An 18914-nucleotide genomic window follows, 5' to 3' on the forward strand; every position below is an offset into this window, starting at 1 on the left:
ACTTCTTAGTTCTAGCCATCGACACAGATAACCAAATAAATGCCGTAGAAGACAAAATAGAGCGCGGAGTGAGAACAGTATTCAATCACGAAGGATTAGAATTGAAAAAGACACTAAAAGTAGCTCTGGGAAAATTCAACCCCTACTATACCGAGATCCAAATTGACTCTGCAAGCCCAGTTTCCTTCATGAAAAAAGACCTACTACACGAACTGAAGATACGAGACAGATTTGTAAAGCTAGAACCTGTGGACGAGATAACAAAGAAAGCATACCAGGGTTTCGGGAGTACGATCAATATTATTGGAAAAATTCGAGTGAAAATCCAATCGAAAGGATGGGAGGCTAATGATCAAAAACTTTTTATCACAGAAGGGGCTGAAAGAAATCTACTAGGAAATGACATCCTACCAAATTTGGGTATTGTAGTATTTCAAAAACAACCTCCACCCAACGGGTCAGAGTCACGGGAAAACCAGAAAGTACCACCCATCGGGACAAATGTCAATCAAATAAAATTCGCATCCGACATCCAACAGGATCAAAACCAAGAGACACCATCCCAACGTGAGTTTAAATTATACATATCAAAGCACTTTCCAGACCTTATAAAAAGAACTGGTAGATCAAAAAACTACGTAGTTAATACTTATTTTAACGAGCCGATAAAACCGATACAGGTGAAAGGGAAACGTATCCCAATCCATCTTCTCCCCAAAGTCAAACTATGCATCGACCAATTATTAAGTGACGGACACATTGAAAAACTATCTAGATGCTCTGAAGATTGTTTTATTTCCCCTATCGTGATTACAGCAAAAAGGGATGGATCAATAAAACTAGCGTTGAACTCAAAACTACTAAACAAACAAATATTTCGCAATAGATATCAAATGCCGAATCTATTCGAACTAATTGACAACGTTGCAGTCACTATTAGCGGCCACGATCAAAGAAACATCTGGTTTTCGTCGATAGATCTAAAATACGCCTACAGCCAAATTCCGCTTTCGAAAAAGGCAAGTAATCAGTGTAATTTTAACATTGTGGGGGGAGAAGTAACGGGTTCATACCGTTTTAAAACCGGATTCTATGGACTAGGCGATATGCCCAATGAATTTCAACGTATAATGGACCGTTTGACGGAAAAACTACCAAATACTCATTGTTATCTTGACGACATCCTAATCGCCACCGTAGGTAGCGAGGAAGAACATAAAAAGCTAGTCATTAATGTGTTAAAAACGCTAGATGACGAGGGACTAGCCATAAAATGGGAAAAATGCACGTTTTTAACTCATAACATAGAATGGTTGGGATTTAGAATCGACGCAAAAGGGACGACACCATTAATACATAAATCTGACGCAATCAGAAACCTAAAAGAACCAAACTGTATTAAAGACATCAGATCCTTAATGGGATCGATTAACCAATTTAATAAGTTCATACCAAACCTAGCGTCCTTATCAACACCCTTCAGAGAACTTATGCAAATATGCAAAAGAATAAACCATTTAAGTGGTCCACAGTACATACGGAAGCGTTTGAAAAAATCAAGAACGAAATTTGTAATACGGTGACGAACCACCATTTCGATGTAAAACTGAACACTCGGGTGAAATGCAATGCCTCACATTTAGGATTGGGCGCGTCAATCGAACAAGACCATTGGGGGAATTGGAAGACCGTAGCGTTCGCTAGCAGATTTTTGAATATCGCCGAATTAAAATACAGCACTAACGAACTCGAATTACTGGGATTAGTCTGGGCACTAGATCATTTCAAAAATTATCTACTGGGTAAACAATTCTCAATTTTAACAGATCACAAAGCCTTAATAGGAGCACTGAAAGACGATAAATACACTAAAACGGCCCAATCACGCCTCACCCGTTGGGCGGATAAACTATTACCGTTCGACTTTACCGTAGAACATTTACCCGGTAAAGATATGGGATTTGTCGATTATATATCCCGACACCCATCGGGTGAACCCGTACCAGTTTCTCTGGATGACGAGAAGTTTGTTATCGCTTCAGTAAACCAGATTAGTACACTCTTAGGCTTTGATCACCTTATGCCAAAAAATTCGTGGGCGCAAATAAGAAATAAATTCTCTCAACATTTCTTAGCACATGACGTCACTTCTTGCAATGCGATTGGCCAGTCAACAGATCATATGACCAGTCAAGAAATAGAACGTGAGAAACGAATTGCTAATGCCGCTGAAACTTTCCAAGCGATATCTAACCATTCCAACATTTCAGTGTGTCAAAATTCTCACTCGCGTACAGAACTGTGTGACTCATCTTGCAAAACTAACGACTTTTTTACGAATTTTAAAATCCTGAAAGAAATGGCAGAACAAATTGAATTTAACCAACAAAAAGAACTCACTACTAAAGAAAACACGGACGTTTTAACACCAAATACTAGTAACCCGTCGGACAAACCCGAGAATAGATCACCTAGCAAAAAGAAAACAGTTAACTTATTCCCTTTCTCTTGGCCGGAAATATTTGACTCTAAATTTATGTCCCTCTTATCGAAACAAGATCTAATTCTGAAAAAGATAATCAAGGCAATCGAGGAAGACCGAAAACAGGATATCCTACAACTGGGAAACTATTATAAGTCATATTTGAATAACTTACATGTCAGTGGAGGATGCCTCTATATGGACAACCGTTTAGTAATCCCAGCATGCCTAAGATCGACTATGCTGAACAGACTACACGAAGCCCACCCCGGCCAGTTCGCAATGAAAAGCCTGGCAACGCAATACATCTGGTGGCCGAAAATTTACCGTGAAATCCAAGTCCACGGCGAAAATTGTATAGAGTGCGTGAAAGCAGGTAAAAATTTGAAACCTCTTATAAAACACAATACCCTAGGGGAACTCCCAATGGTCGAAGAACCAAACCAAGAAATGGAATTAGATTTCGCTGGTCCGTTACCTTTAGTATGGGGAACAAAAAAATACATATTGGTGTGTGTAGACAGATTTTCAAAATTCCCATCAGCTCAAATAACATCCAGTACATCGGCAAAATCTATTATAAACTTCCTTAGTAAATACATTGCTTTACACGGGATACCTAGAACAATTAGAACAGATCAAGGATCTGGTTTCATCTCCAAGGAAGTTAGAGAATTCTGCCACGATCACAACATAAAGGTGATATTTAGCCCAGTGGGTGATCATAGAGCTACCGGATTAGTGGAACGCCTAATCAGGACCATTAAGGAACGACTCCTGGTTATGGCACAAGAACGTCCAAAACCTTCACTAGATTCTGCACTCCTGAAAATAATAAAATGCTTAAGAACAGTAACTCAACAGTCGCTTAACTGCTCTCCTTTCGAAGCACATTTCGGTAGATCCCCAAACACTATCTGGCAAAATTTGGTCAAATCACCCTCTTCGAATAACCTTGATTGGAATAAAACTTTGTTATGTATAGATAAAGGCTAAAAACTAATGAGCCGAGAGCGAAGACATGACTGGGATGCCCCTGACGACATAGAAGATGGAGATGTCGATGAAAATTCATCATCCTCGGAGGATATCTCAAGTGCCGTGAGATATGTACCAACAAGTGCTGGATCCCCAGTAAAAGTCCTCTCCCGGTCAGAAAAAAGAGATGCCTTGGGCATAAAGGACTCAATTCTGAACAACCCGTCGGGTAAGACCATTGTTTATCGAAAAATCCAAGATAGAATGAAAAATGAACCATACTATAGAGTACTTAAGGACGAAATCGTAAGGGAATCAGATCACACTGTGACTCTAAAAAATGGTAAAATAATACGTAAATCTGATTTAGCCATTAAAAGACAGTGCACCCAGAAGAAACCAAGTCCGAGAAAACGAGACCAATTAGTTAGATTTTATGCGACTAAAGGATTGAGGAAAACTGCAAAACCTCCAAGAAATGTCGGATTTAAAAGCTCAAAAACAACCCAAAAGAAACGAAATCTTCAGTGGAAATTTGAAGAGCTTGACATTGCGAGACGAAACGCGGCCATGAACAGTTCTAGGGAAACTCTTCTTAGAGAAGAAGAAGAACAGAGAAAGAGACTGAGAACACCGATTGGCCTCGAGAGCGACCAAGAACCAAGCCCGTCGGGCAAACCCGAACTTCTTAAAAGTTACCTAAATGAACCCGGAGTGACGATCGAACCACATGAAGAGATGTCAGACGATAATGCTAGTGACTTAATTACACTAAGAGACCTCAAGGAGAAAACACTACTCGAAACTACGAAACGAGACGAACACCTAATGTCCGACCGAACAGATCCTAAGCTAGAAACATCAGACCACGCCGACCAGAAGGTCGAGTTAGATGAGATTCCTTTGATCGACTTGGATTCCGGTGACAATGAAAGAGACTTTCAAGCGACCCCACAGTTGATTCTCTTGGACACTAGGGAGGAGGGCGATGAAGCGATCCAAGAAATGCCGGTACTTCCAGAGAATCCCGGAGGAGAGTTCCCTAAACCTACTGGAGAACAAACCACCATGGCGGAGACGGGACCCAAACAAACACATTCTGACCGTACTACGAAGACACAGAAATTGTCCGGTACTGCTAAAAGGAAAGCGTCATCTCCAATGAAATCAACACCCTCGAAAAAACTGTCAGAAATTTTTACACGTCAGAACACCAGACCTATGCGAACTAGGCAGCCTCCCAAGATGCTAGGCGAGAGAGTATTTACCAGTGTAGTCGACCTAACTGAGGAAGATCGTGATGCCCTAGAATTCGGTTCACCTAGTTTAGTCTCAGTATGTTCAACGTTGGAAGCAACTATGGTAGAAATGGAAAGCCATCATGTCGACCTAGTAGACCTGACAACATTAACACCACCTTCATCATCACGCCCTACTATAGTTCACTTGCGAGAAGAAAACGATGCGTACCCAAGTGACCCAAAGCCCTTAAAAACAGACGATCAAAAGAGTCCTGACAAGAAGGTCAAATTTAGCCCTGATGTCTGCTCCACGCGATTTAACCAATCGGGCCTATCTTACGAAATTTCAACTTCTACATTTGTCCCCATCGTACCTGACCCAGACTGGCTGAACACCTCCTCTATCATTTCGGCGATAGAACTCCTTGGACGGCCAATGACGCTGGAGGAGTTAAGGAGATGGACAATAAATAAAGCAGCAAATCGGGAATCTAATTAGACGTAGGAACTCCAAAACAGATGTTATCAAAAACATTCTTGATCTACCAAAACTCCATTGTAAAACTTTTAGCACCTGTATGTCCTGTTTATTGTTGAATGCTACTAACATTCCATGACCCTAGAGTCATACAAACCTCCAGTGCTGTTATTTTAAGCCATAGTGATGATTGGTAACATTTATACCCTTGATTTTGCCGTAGAATTCAGCCCGAATCTCGTTATAGTTCTGTTAACCCATGGGGCGCTACCACCGGATAACCATTAGATTTATCCATTTTGGTTCTACCCAGTTATTTCGCTTATTCTAAGGATAACTCCCTGCATACCTTATGACTCTATTCACCCTGGTGCTATTTCAGTTTCTTGCTTGCCTATAGTCACCAGTCTACAGTTATTTCTTCCGACGAATACATATTATTCGATCTAAGGTGCTTTGTTTTGGAATTTTGTTTTTGTTTGTTGAACATGCCGTCCGGCCCGTCGGGCCCGATCACCGGTCTTCCCCGTACTGTACACCCACCCTTTCGACCTGATAACCGTGTAATTGTACTTAGTATATAATACGCCTCTTGGGCCCTTTATCAAATCTGTGTTCTTACGAATCTAGATCCACTCTCGGGGGTCCTAGACAATGCGCCTACTGATTCATTCATCTTAGTGCTTAATCATTTTTGTTTTGTTCCCTTCTGGTGAGGCGAAAGGGATAGATTATAGATAAAATTTCGCGGGGAATGTTAAAGTATTATGGTTTGTTTATTTAACCTCTGATCTTAACTTACCATCGACCTTTAAGTTGTTAATTTATATACCTGCCAAAAGCGCAACGGCTTTTGGTAGACTCTGAATTGGATACTATCTTTTATGATACGTAACAAATCAATCGCAACCAATTCAATCTTTTAAACCTCTCTTAACTTAGATAGAATCCCCGTCTTTTATTTAGTCTTAAATAAAAGCCTACACTTTAGTAGGAATCTTAATCATCCACAGTCTTAATCTATTCTTAGTTTAAGTCACTCTTTTACAACACGAGTGGTATCCTAATTTTTTAACACAAAGAAACGTCAACATTACACTTTTTAAGTACTTCGGAAGTGTCAACATTACATTTTTTGGATCTACTTAACAATCTCCCCCCCCCCCCTTCAAGAAATGGGGGAGATTCTTTAGTAGATACAATAGGAGGGGGGGATTGTTAAGTAGATCCCCAGGGATCTACTTAACAATCTCTCCCCCCTTTCAAGAAAGGGGGGAGATTCTTTAGTAGATACAATAGGGAGGGGGGGAGAGATTATTAAGTAGATCCCATTTTTTAAGTCCTTCGTCACCGTCAACATTACATTTGTTAAGTCCTTCGTCTGCCAAAAAACGTTAAGATCGTTGTTGTCTATGTAGACTTATAGGCTATACTTGTTCGTGAAAATGGTACAGATTACAGATAGAAAGCTATATATGATCTAACTCAAGTCAATTACATAAATAAATATTTCTACAATAACTCATATTTTTACAAATAAAATAAAAATTTAGTTTGCATTCGGACATAGTTTTGATATGACTTGGTTGATAACTTTTTTGACTGTTTCTGGCTCAATATAATGACTGCTACCATCTGAGCTCTCTGCTTTGTTTGGAACAACAGGTGCGAAGTGAAAATGACCAGCATTAGTGGCAATATCATGCATGTGAAAGTTGTTGGCTTTTTTTGGAGTCATGATTTCAACAACCGCGCCTCCCGAGGGCATGAAAGCGGTCATAGTATGGCCCGCTCCGTGCATTGCAAAAAACACGTCAGTTTCACTCATTTGTGAAATCTGTTGCGCTACAGTTAATTTTTCAAGCTGCACTTCTGTGATTTGTAAACTTGCGAATGATTTAAGAGAAGTCAAAACTTCAGCCTCGTTCGATATTTTCCGCATGATGAGTCCCTTTGGATTACCAGGGTGATTGACATAGTCCCTTCGCCACGCTATCGTGAGCTTGATTTGAGAACATTCAAGCTTTTTGGGAACTATGCTCAGTTTCTTGTAAGCATGCGAGCGAAAACTATCAAACTGTTTAAGCAATTTGGCGTTTTTCTTCAAAATCAAACTACTCTCACGTGGATATCGAAGCAATGCTCTAGATAAAAAAATTAAAGCGCCTTTTTCTCCACGTTTTTCAGTTTTTGCTTTTTCGATTTGAAACGGATCTCCAAAAAGTATGCTCCAAAGTTGATCCATACTTGATGGGGGATGGGCGTCTAGCCAGATAATTTGACACTGATCTATTTTCAAATCATTCAGAATGTGAAAAATATCGAAGCAGTCCAAAACCATCCAGTAAGCATTAGCGTATTCTTCTCGGAACACAAGCAAAGAATATTCAAAACTACTAAAATTTCGAGTAATTTCAAGTTTTTTCACCGATTCATAACCAATTGAAGTCACGTCAATCGAGCGTTTTGTTCCGACTGCGAATTTTCGCGGCTTGCCGGGGTCCGAAGTTAAACTTTCGGGGCTACAAAGAACACGAGTGAAGTCGGGTTTCAAATCCAAACTCTCGCCGCGGTCTCGATTAGAATGTACAGTTTTGGTTGCATCTAGAATAACATTGTTGAGCATAGTTACTGGCGCTATTGAGGTTGGCTGTTCTTGGAAACATTTTTCTGAAGCAGCATTTTTTAACACACTTTCAGTCAAAGTCAGTTGATTCGAATTGTTTCCAAGCTTTGGAAAAGATACTTGATCGACGTTATGTCGGTATGTGTTTTGGCCACTTAAACGATTGTTGGCAATTAATTCTTTGGTTTCAACATCATTCAAGCTAGTGGCAGGTCTTTGACTTCTGAAAATTTGTGCGACGTTCAAATCGTTCTCGGAACTGGTGTCGTTGCTAATTGTTGCCGAGAAGATAAGCATAAATATTAAAACGTAGATGACCAAAATAAACGCAATAACATTCTTCCAGAAGCGAAAGTGCGCATTCGATGAAAGGCTCATTTTCAATTAATTATAGGAAAACTGTAGAAAACTGGTAACGCTATAGGTACTTTTTTGAATTTTTTGTCATTTTCATTATTTAAAAATCGGTCAAACGAAAAGTCATAGGTCAAATGCGTTACAATTTTTTTGGCTTTGGAATTCTCTTAGGCTATTTGACCATAACTTGTCATTGAACATACCACGTTTTATACATGTTCAATCATCACTTTTTTTGGTACACTTCAAGTCAAACTGGTTTTATTTGAAAAAGATTAGCTTCACGTGCAATATAACGAGAATTGAATACTAATTCAAGTTGCCAATGATGCAACTATAAACAAAGCTTACGCTCAACCTTGGTAAATAAACGTTTCACTACAAAACAACAGCTTTTAATCTGGGTAAACTTGGTTTCAAATTTATTGCAAGCATAAACGCGTAATTTAGAATACTTGTGTGTACATTCACGTTGAAAAGATCTATTCTCTCCAGTCATTTTGAGATGCGATAATGACTTTCAGATAGAACGAAATTCTATTATTTGGATAAAAACTGCGGCCCTTTTTGGATAAAAACTGCGGCCTGACTGTGATTATAGTATCTATGGGACTCAGGATGCTATTTTTCGAAATAGGAAACTGTCTCCGGCAAACTGTAAATTGAAAAATAACAGAATTTTTAAAAAAAAAAACCATGAATATAAAAAATAATGGGGTTTTCCCAAGTTTGAAAGAGTAAAGGGAAATACACTAGACCAGTTCAAAGCAATTTATTCCCTTTCCTTTGTTTGGACACCGAATAAATTAAACTTTGATTTTTTACACAAAAATCGATAACTTGAAAAAAGAGCAAGCAATATGGAGTCAGTTTCAGAATGAAATTTTCCGTTGTAAACCGCAAATGAACCAACGTGTCATAAAGTGGTTAAGTTTATTAAGTTATAAAAAAATCCAGCTTAATGTTTGCTGCTGTACAGGACTCAGTATTTGTTTTTGCTCAGCTATCAATCTGAAAAAAACGTGCGCAGATGTAAAAGCCAGTAAAGAAGTTTTAAAATTAAACACGAACATACATTGGTGCTGTTTTTTCGTATAAGAAAGTATTCTGGTTTTAGCGATAGTTATATTGTGTTCGAGCTTGAATCAAAGTAAACTATCCTTACATTAATGTCACTGAAACCGATATTCGAAGTCAAAATATAAGCACCATCACTAGTAAAATTTTATTCAGCAGAATTTTTTTTTAATTTTACGTTTTTCAAGAAACGAAGTCTTAAATATTTGATGCAATAGCGAAAAAAAACGGATGTTACATTTTTTCTAGCAAAAAGTCTTTTTCAGAACACTTCCTCGAATAGGAGTTGAATATAAACATCAAGTGAACAACTTCTGAAACCCGGTAGTCGATTTTTGTAGGTGTTTCTAGTATTACTATGATTATGAACCTTTTTTTGTACCAATTTGAGGCAAAAGAGGCCGGCTTCACTTCTTTAGCATTTGTTAAAACTAGTAAAGTACAAGACTTTACAACAGTTACTGGTAAATAGTTCTTGCTTCGGATGCGGTAAGTAAGTTTTCTTAACACATTAAGATATTCAAAGAAGCAGCATATGGACTCAAGTATACCATAATAAAAAAATTGTCATTTTTTTCTATCCAAAATATTTCATTGAGGTTGCCTTAAATGCAAGTTAAAATTATTAGTTACTCTGGAAATTTTGATAAAAACAAAATTGGCACCAAAGTTCAATAAATTTAATGAAACGGAACAGTTGTTAAGAAGTATGAGCAAATGTCGCTCATTTATCAACCCGTATTTAATTATGGTCAAGCTCAACACTCAACCACAACCCTTGTGACCCACAAAATAATTGTCGCTCATGAAATGTATTTGTATCAACTATTGAAAATTGGGCAGACATTTATACTCGGGTGAGTTTACATTCAGGTGAGCCGTGAAAAATTATAAAAAGATGTCCCAGTGTCGAGCAAAGAAACCAATTATGAGAAATGGCAAATTAGGCTCGGAAAACTTGAATTTACTGAGCGGAAAACTAGTTTTGAAGCTTCATTTTTGCTCGCTTGACAAAAATTGTTTTTTTTTTTGTGAAATATTTAAAAATTATTGTGCAAAAAAAATAGAAAAAATGTTGGAAATTTTTTTTTCAAAAATTTACCGTTGTTTTTTTAAATTTATTTTAAAATAAAACTGCTGTCAAGTATACAAACATGCGCAAGTCACTGTTTTTTTTATCCGATTTCTTCTCATCACACCGTACTTAAAAAACGACATAAATGTAATGGAAAAAAAATGTTTTGTAGATTTTTTATGAGTGTGGTCGAAAGATATGTGCTTCTTGTGGTCGAAACAACCGGCTTTCCTTGTTTTTTTTAGTGTCAGGCATAATTTCTTATACATCGTTTGGGCTAGAAGAATTAATATAAATTTGGTGCAAAATCACAGCTGGCAGAAATATTCTTTTTAGAAGGGCGGTCCGAAAATCGAAGCACACCAAAAATACTTGTTTTTTTTAGAAACCAAAACAAACTTTCTCATTTTTTGGTATGAAAAAGTATTTTGAACAACCTGCAAAATTGTCAAATTGCTAAACAGTCTAAAGACTCCTTTTTAAAGTTAATATGTCAAAAAAACCGAAAAATTTTACAAGTTATGTATCACCATATAAGATACCAGCTGGAACCTGATCTAAACTACATTTTATAATTGGATAAATTGGATATTTTACCACTGTAAAATATTTAATATTAACCAATCATAATCCATCTAACTAACAACCCACTTATTTGTAAGTGCTGAAAGTACTTGTAATTTCAGCACCAGAGAGATTTGAATTTAACTTAGAAATTAGTTGCCTCTCCAAGAGAACTTCAGCAGTTGCAATAAGCCAGTATACTCTAGATCTATTGAGCCTAGCAGAGACTAGTTCAACACCCTGAGACTAGTAGATATAAGAGTAAGATTAGGATCGGTATTAGAGTAAGAAGTTGCACGAATCTATCCGGCCGAAAATAAGATAGCGTGACGAGCAGACGGTGTACCCTATCCGAAATTACTCTATGAGTTAACCACATCGTTTATAACTCATCTGGTGCGACCATAAGTCTCGAATAAGAACTTAATAGCTTAGAATTAACCAAATATAGATTAGCATTTAGACAAAACATTTTCAAAATGTTACACGATAATAATTTAATTGAAATGTCTCTACGACTCAATAGATCAGAGCCGATATTCCGAACAATACTAGAACTACGCGGTATTGGAAGAAGAACTGGGACAAGAGACGATATACGACTACGTAGAAACTTACCATTTCGTTTTATGGTTGTACGGCAAAAGCTAACACAAACTTTATATTTAGAATCTTATTAGCAATGAATTTAGATTTTCATTTGCAAACATAAAATTTTGAAGTAAATCTTCATGATCATTTCAGGCGGTAAACAAAATTGTTAATGTACAAAAATGATTGATAAAAATATCTCAGATCGTTTCCCTAGTTTCTGCAGTATTATATAAAACATATTTGAAAAATATTTATTGAAAATAAAAATAAAAATTAGTAGCATGAAAATAAATAGTTAGTAATCATAAATCATCTTGTTGTTCCTGCTTCATCACCTAAACATAACAGCAATCATACGCTGACCAAAATCAATGAAAAACTAAATCTTTTTAATAAATAAATTTAAACCATTTTAAACTTAAAAATTCACTTAATTTTAAAAATCAGATCATCAAGGCTTATCCTTGGATCTTTATAAATTTTCTATCTCACTAAATTTAAGATCTGACCATCAAGGCCTATCCTTGGATCAAAAAGAACAATTTTGTTCTCCCCCACCCACTTAGCAAGTGTCTAACGACCTCAAACGTCGATTGACTATCCAACCATTTCAAAAGACCCAGGACTAATAGAAATTTTTCAAAAAAACTGACCATTCAAATTAAGATAAACAGTGAAGAACTTCGATTATTCATCCTTCACTTGAACCCTCCTCTTACCAGACTCAGGATAGATCTTAGACTTAGTAAGTTTAAAATAGTATCTAACGAACTGCTTGCGTTCTAATTATACCTGAACCTTGTGGATCGGTTTACTATTCTCCTACCCTTGAACACAATCACTACCCCTAAGTAAGATTAAGTAAGTTAACACCTTAACTTAGACTAGCCACAATAAAGTAAAACATCATTCTCCGGAATCGATATACTTTTCTCTCCAACCCTGAACAAAAAGACCCAGGTTAAGCTAACCAAAAAATCATAAGGACTAACAGTCTAAGAAAATAAAATTAGCCAACAACTTCTTGCATCCCTCATCCTAAACCTTATGTCATTCAAAATCTTAGGAAATAAACAAACAATCATTTTACACAATTAAGAAATAGATAACCAAAAATACGATCTTGTAACACTCCTCATACACAAACAGTTGGATACATTAGAACAAAACGACAAACAACAAAAAGAAAATTTATAAACAAACAAAGACAAATCACACGAAAAAGATTTTCAAAAAATAGAAACGCATTTTCTGAATCAGAAGCCAACAGTTTAGACGAACTATACAAAATAAAAGAATCAATAGATAAAAATTGTCCCATCCATGATCAATTATATTTTTCCGACTCAGAAACAACTTCAAATTCATCAAAAAGAGGAAAAAGAAGAATAAAAAAGCAATATTAACACAAACCAGTACACTTGTATAATTGGAATCAACCAATTAGACATATTGATAGTTATATATTAACAGTCATCAAAAGAAAAAATGAGCCACACTCAAAGTGACGAGAGTCCAGATGAAGAACGAGAGTCCAGTTTTTCTTTTTCTTATAGATTCACTCGATGATAGAGGACAAACACGATTTTGTAAAAACTTACTCGTAAATTTGTTTGAACCAGGAATTAGTCCATGCAAAGCAAAAGTCACAGATGTAAAAATCAAAAGACAAATTTTTGAACATTATTTGAAAGACATATGTAATCTAATCAAAGTATATCACCAACCGAAACCTCCAAACATACAAAAGTACGAAATGAAATCACAGTATTTCAACATTTCTCCATATAATTCACGAAAATTTCACTAAAGAAGATGTTTCACAAAACACAAAACATGATTTACAAAAGATTATAGCATGGTCTATAATTGATTATTTCACCCACAATTTAGATTTAATTTCACAAGCAAGAAAAAATTTCAGACCTCAAAATACCAATGACGACACTGTTCTTTCAGAACAATCAGATTACGTTTGGGACCCTGATTGGTCTCATCCAGCATTTCTAAATATCCCACAAGCTATCTCGAGTCAAGCAATACGTACAATATCTTTTCAAGAGATTATGTAAAAGTAGTACCATTAACCATTGATGCAACACCATTGAATTATAATACATTTTTACCTGATACACAAAATAACGGCTTAAATTTAACCTTCATACATAATGAAAACCTCAATGGAACCAGAAATCTTACACAACAAGGTATTCAAACACCATCACACTTCATAAATGAGGAAATCGTCCAAACAACAGCAGCAACTACACAACAGAGTATTTCACCAATACACCCCAATCTGACAACACCAAGAAATACAAATACAACACTAACACAAGTAACCTTACAATCAACCGTAAAACTTTCGGTTGCTCCAAAGTATTCACCTTTGGACTATCAAACGTATAGACCAATGACAAAACCGTCAAAAACACAAAAACCGTTCACAAGAAACCTTTTTGCAGAACACAATTATAATTATGCTCACCAACCAAGAACAAACCACCCTCCCGAATAAATACACAAAATTTAAATCACGTATGTTCCCATTATTGGAATCTACCAAAAACATCGACCAATTCAGTAAATTTTCCAGTCAATCCACAACCTACACAGAATTATAGTGAAAATTACCCAATCTTTCAACAAAATAAAAATAAACAACAAACACCATATAATACAAACTATTTATCATCTGATGAAGATGATTATCATCAACCAGATATTTTTGCACCATATACTAAAGAATATCGCACACAGAGACCGCGACAATCTCAACCATCTCAAAATATGAAAATTTACCCACAAAAACCAACAGATATACAAAATTCACAACAAATGCATATACAAAACCCATTTAAAACACAATATTTTCAACCAATACAACCACAAAACCCAATGTTAATGCATTCTTATCAACCAACACAAATGCAAAATGAAATACCGCTTCCATATTACCTTCAGCAACATGAAATCACAAAAAATCAACTTTCAAATTTTTCACAAATGCCAAATGCCGCAGAATCACTACAGATGGCTATGAATCCATACCTTATGGGTGGATCATCAATAACATCGAATAAACCATTAATGGTATTCACAGGAACAGACCCTGAATATTCTGTAGAAGATTATCTAAATGCAGTAACAGCAAATTTAATTTTAAATATAGGACCCGAACCAATTAACACGCTACTACATCAAAATTGGATACATTGACGCACAGCATTAATACAAACAACCCTAGATGGCGCAGCTCAAAAATGGTTTTCAGGTTTTCAGTATTACCCATAGAAATAAAATCAGACTGGAAAAGATTCACACAAAAATTTTCAAAAATGTTTGATTCTGAAAGAAACAAACAACATCAAAGAGTTTTATGCAACGAAATCCGCAGATTACCAAATGAAACAGTTAAACAATTAGCAGTACGAATCGAAACACTAGTTCGAAAAGCATATTCACTTAATACACATGATTACAAAAACACAAAATTGACAGAAATTTTAATGATGACCTTAACACCTCAATTAAGGAAAATAGCTATAAAAAAGAGAGTATCTCATCCTTCCTCAATTCGAGAACCAGATTTAGATTTTAGAAAATTAGTAGATAAACTAGAACAAGCAGAAATCACAATGAAACTCGAAGAAACAGAAAATCTAAAACTACAATATGTTAATCGAATTGAAACAAATACTACACATATGAATAACATACAAGAATCAGACACTGACCTGATTGAAAAAATCACTGAAATACTAAAAATCTACGAAAAACATCCAAACTTTAAAGGCAAACCATCCTTCAAAAAATGGTGTAATTATTGCCGACGATACGGACACAGTATTTCCGAATGTAGACAAAAACAACGAGACAATCAGAATAAACCTCAAAAGTACAAAGAACCAAATAAATCATTCTATCAATACATGAAAAAAGACCAAAATCTACTAAAAAAAAATATATATAGTAATAACAGTTCAGGAAAACCACTTCCGAGCAACTCAAATTACACAAGGAATCAATCACCATATAACTCAAGTTATAGAGGTAGATCACCCAAACGAGGAAATACACGAAATTTCTCACAAAATAGATATAATCGATCGAATAGCCAAAATAACCAAAATAACTATTCACGATCGACTTCCAATACAACAGAATTTGTTTCTGGATCCAGTTCCCAATCAAACCCAAGGAATAGACACTATTCCAATAATCAATCACAAAACTCGTCATACAACAGAAAAAGAAACTATTCACATAATAAATTGTTTCTGGATCCAGTTCCCAATCAAACCCAAGGAATAGACACTATTCCAATAATCAATCACAAAACTCGTCATACAACAGAAATAGAAACTATTCACATAATAGAAATATAAGTTAATCAAACAATCGAAATCAGAATTACCCGAACAATCGATCGAGGAATAATTCATATAATAGATCAAACTATCACAGATCAAACGATTATTATCAAAACAGATCACAAAATGGTTCACAAAATCGAAACTTAAGTTACAATAATCGATACAGAAATTATTCCCAGTCACCACATAGGAATAATAACCGTTATCTTGATTCTAAACATCGATACAGAAGTAGCACACCAAAACATCAAAGACACATTAATCAAGTGCAGACAAATGAAGAAACAACTTCAGACCCCCCAGGTATTGATGACACAGGAAGTAATGAACTACAACTAAATCATATAAACTGTGAATCGTCAGATACAGAAAGTGATTCAGATAATACCATCTCTGTAAATATGATAACAGTCGAAAACGACTATGAACCTATCATATATGAACAACCTTTTACTTCACATATATATGAAAATCAATTGGAACTCCTTCACAATTACTATATTGGACCCATTGATACTACACAAACTACGCAAGAAGTAAACGGAATTAACACGGTAATGAAAAAGACGAAACACAATGCTCAAACACAAAAGATATTTATCAAAATATACAAAAAAAAACAACCAAGAGAAAAAATTTGGACAATTCCATTTCTCTTAGACAGCCCAAGAAACAAAGAATTTCAACCACCAGACCTTGAAATTGATTTTTTAATTGACTCAGGAGCAGAATCATTTAGAATTATTATTCCCACATGGAATGAAATCAAAACATTGCATCCAAAATTAACACCTCTTGAAACCTCTAGTAAATTAGCAACAGCACAAGGATCAACATTAGTAAATTATGGAAAAATCCAATTATTTCTTCTCCCCACGAGAACAATGGAACAAAACAAAGTTTTAAACAAACCAATTAAACAAATATTTCATATTACTGATATTAAACACAATATCATTGGCATACCATTTATATCTAAATATATACCAACAATAAACATCTTAATTAATAAGATCCATATCAAAGATAAATACACAAAAACAAAAAATACAGCCCTAACATTCTTCCAAATATTAAACAAACAACCACCATTTTTTTCAAAATTTTACCCCATTTACAACCAACAACGGAAACACCTGAAACCTTTATCAGGAAATATATATAATTTTTCAAAAAAACAAGTTCACCAGTATAATAAAAGTCAAAATAAACAACAACTTTTTATGTCAGACTTCGAATTTAAACCTATTCACAAATTTTTCAAAATTACGATCTCATCCATAAAATATTCGAAAAACACGAATTCCGACATCATTTCATTACACGTGTATAATAATACACCATATCAAGTAACATTACCCTTAGGACTTTTAGGATATTGTGAAACGAATGCTACAATATCACCTATAAATGAAGTAGTCTACCGCGTTAATAATATAATCCAATTATTAGATATTTGCCAATCAACAATTCTTGGCGAAGAATTATCCATAAATAATATAATAAGTAATGAAAAAAGAAACACAGATTACTTCACAAAAACACCATATTTTAAACCAACATTCAATATAACAAATTACACAAAAGAACAACAAAAATTTTTTAAAATGTTTAATTTTGAACATTCACAAATTACACAAATTGAATTTGATAAATAGCAAAACAACTGTTAAAATATTCAACAGTCTACGCAACATCAAAATTTGACGTTGGAAAAATTAGTTCATCACTACACCTCCCGTTAAAACCCGACGCAGTTTTCAAAAGAGAAAGAGCCAGTAAAGTACCAAGTCACTTACATGACAAGGTAAACAGATTACTTGACATTTTAGAACAATACGAAATTATCTCACCAGTAAATAAGGAAGAACAACCAAAAACTAACACCTTTATCAACCCTGTTATCATTCTAGCAAAAGGTGAATCATAAAAAAAAAATAGTTTTAGACGCTAGATACCTCAATTCACTAATCGACGAATCAATATGCAATTGGCCTATTGAACCCATACAAGTTATCTTAACAAAGATAAATGGTAAATATTTTACAACCGCAGATATGAATAGTGCTTATAATTAAATGCCACTAGATGAACAATCACGACATTTAACACAATTTGTTATTGGAAATCAGCACTATGAATTCAATCGCTTATTCTATGGAATATCCATAGGACCAGCAGCTTTTTCAGCTTTTGTGAGTAAAATTTTTAGACCACTAATATTCAAGAAAAATGCAACCACATACTTAGATGATGTTTTTATGCAATCACAAACTAAAGAAAAAAAGTTTACAGTTTTAGAACAGTATCATAAAATACTTCAGAACAAAAATCTGAAGGCAGCTCCCGATAAATCACACTTCTTTACAACACGCGTTAAGTTTTTAGGACATAATATAGAACGAGAAACTATCACTCCATTAAAATCACGCATTGATGCCATTCAAAAACTTCAGCCACCTAAAAAAAATAAAAAGAAAATCCAAGAATTCCTTGGAGTGTTAAATTTCTTAAGTAAATATGTTTACAAAATGCAATTATACTTAAGATCCTTCTATAATATCCTCAGACAACAAAATAATTTTGAATGGACCACTAAACATCAAACACGATTTGAAGAAATTAAAAAACTTTTAACTGAACAAATTTAAAATACAATTCCAGATCCAAATCAACAAGTCTATGCAATGTGCGATGCATCAAATTTTGGCATCGGCGCAGCATTGCTACAATCACATAGTGGAACAAATAAAATGAACCTTATATCAGCAAATTAACGATTATTCACTCAAGCAGAGCTACGACTCTCAACTCTAATGAGAGAATGTACAGCTATATTTTATTCACTTACAGAATATGAATTTCTGATACTTGGATCAAAACACCCAACAGTTCTATTCACAGATCACAAACCAATTATATTTCTCTTTACACAAAAGTCAAATTCAAATCATAGAGTTTATAGATTTCAACTAATTCTAATGAAATTTCCAAACCTACATATAGTTTGGACAGCAGGAAAAAACCTTGCGTTACCAGATACATTAAGTCGAATTATGCCACCTG

The sequence above is a fragment of the Symsagittifera roscoffensis genome, chromosome 1, assembly GCF_963678635.1.
Source record: "Symsagittifera roscoffensis chromosome 1, txSymRosc1.1, whole genome shotgun sequence".
NCBI classification, from domain to species: domain Eukaryota; kingdom Metazoa; phylum Xenacoelomorpha; order Acoela; family Convolutidae; genus Symsagittifera; species Symsagittifera roscoffensis.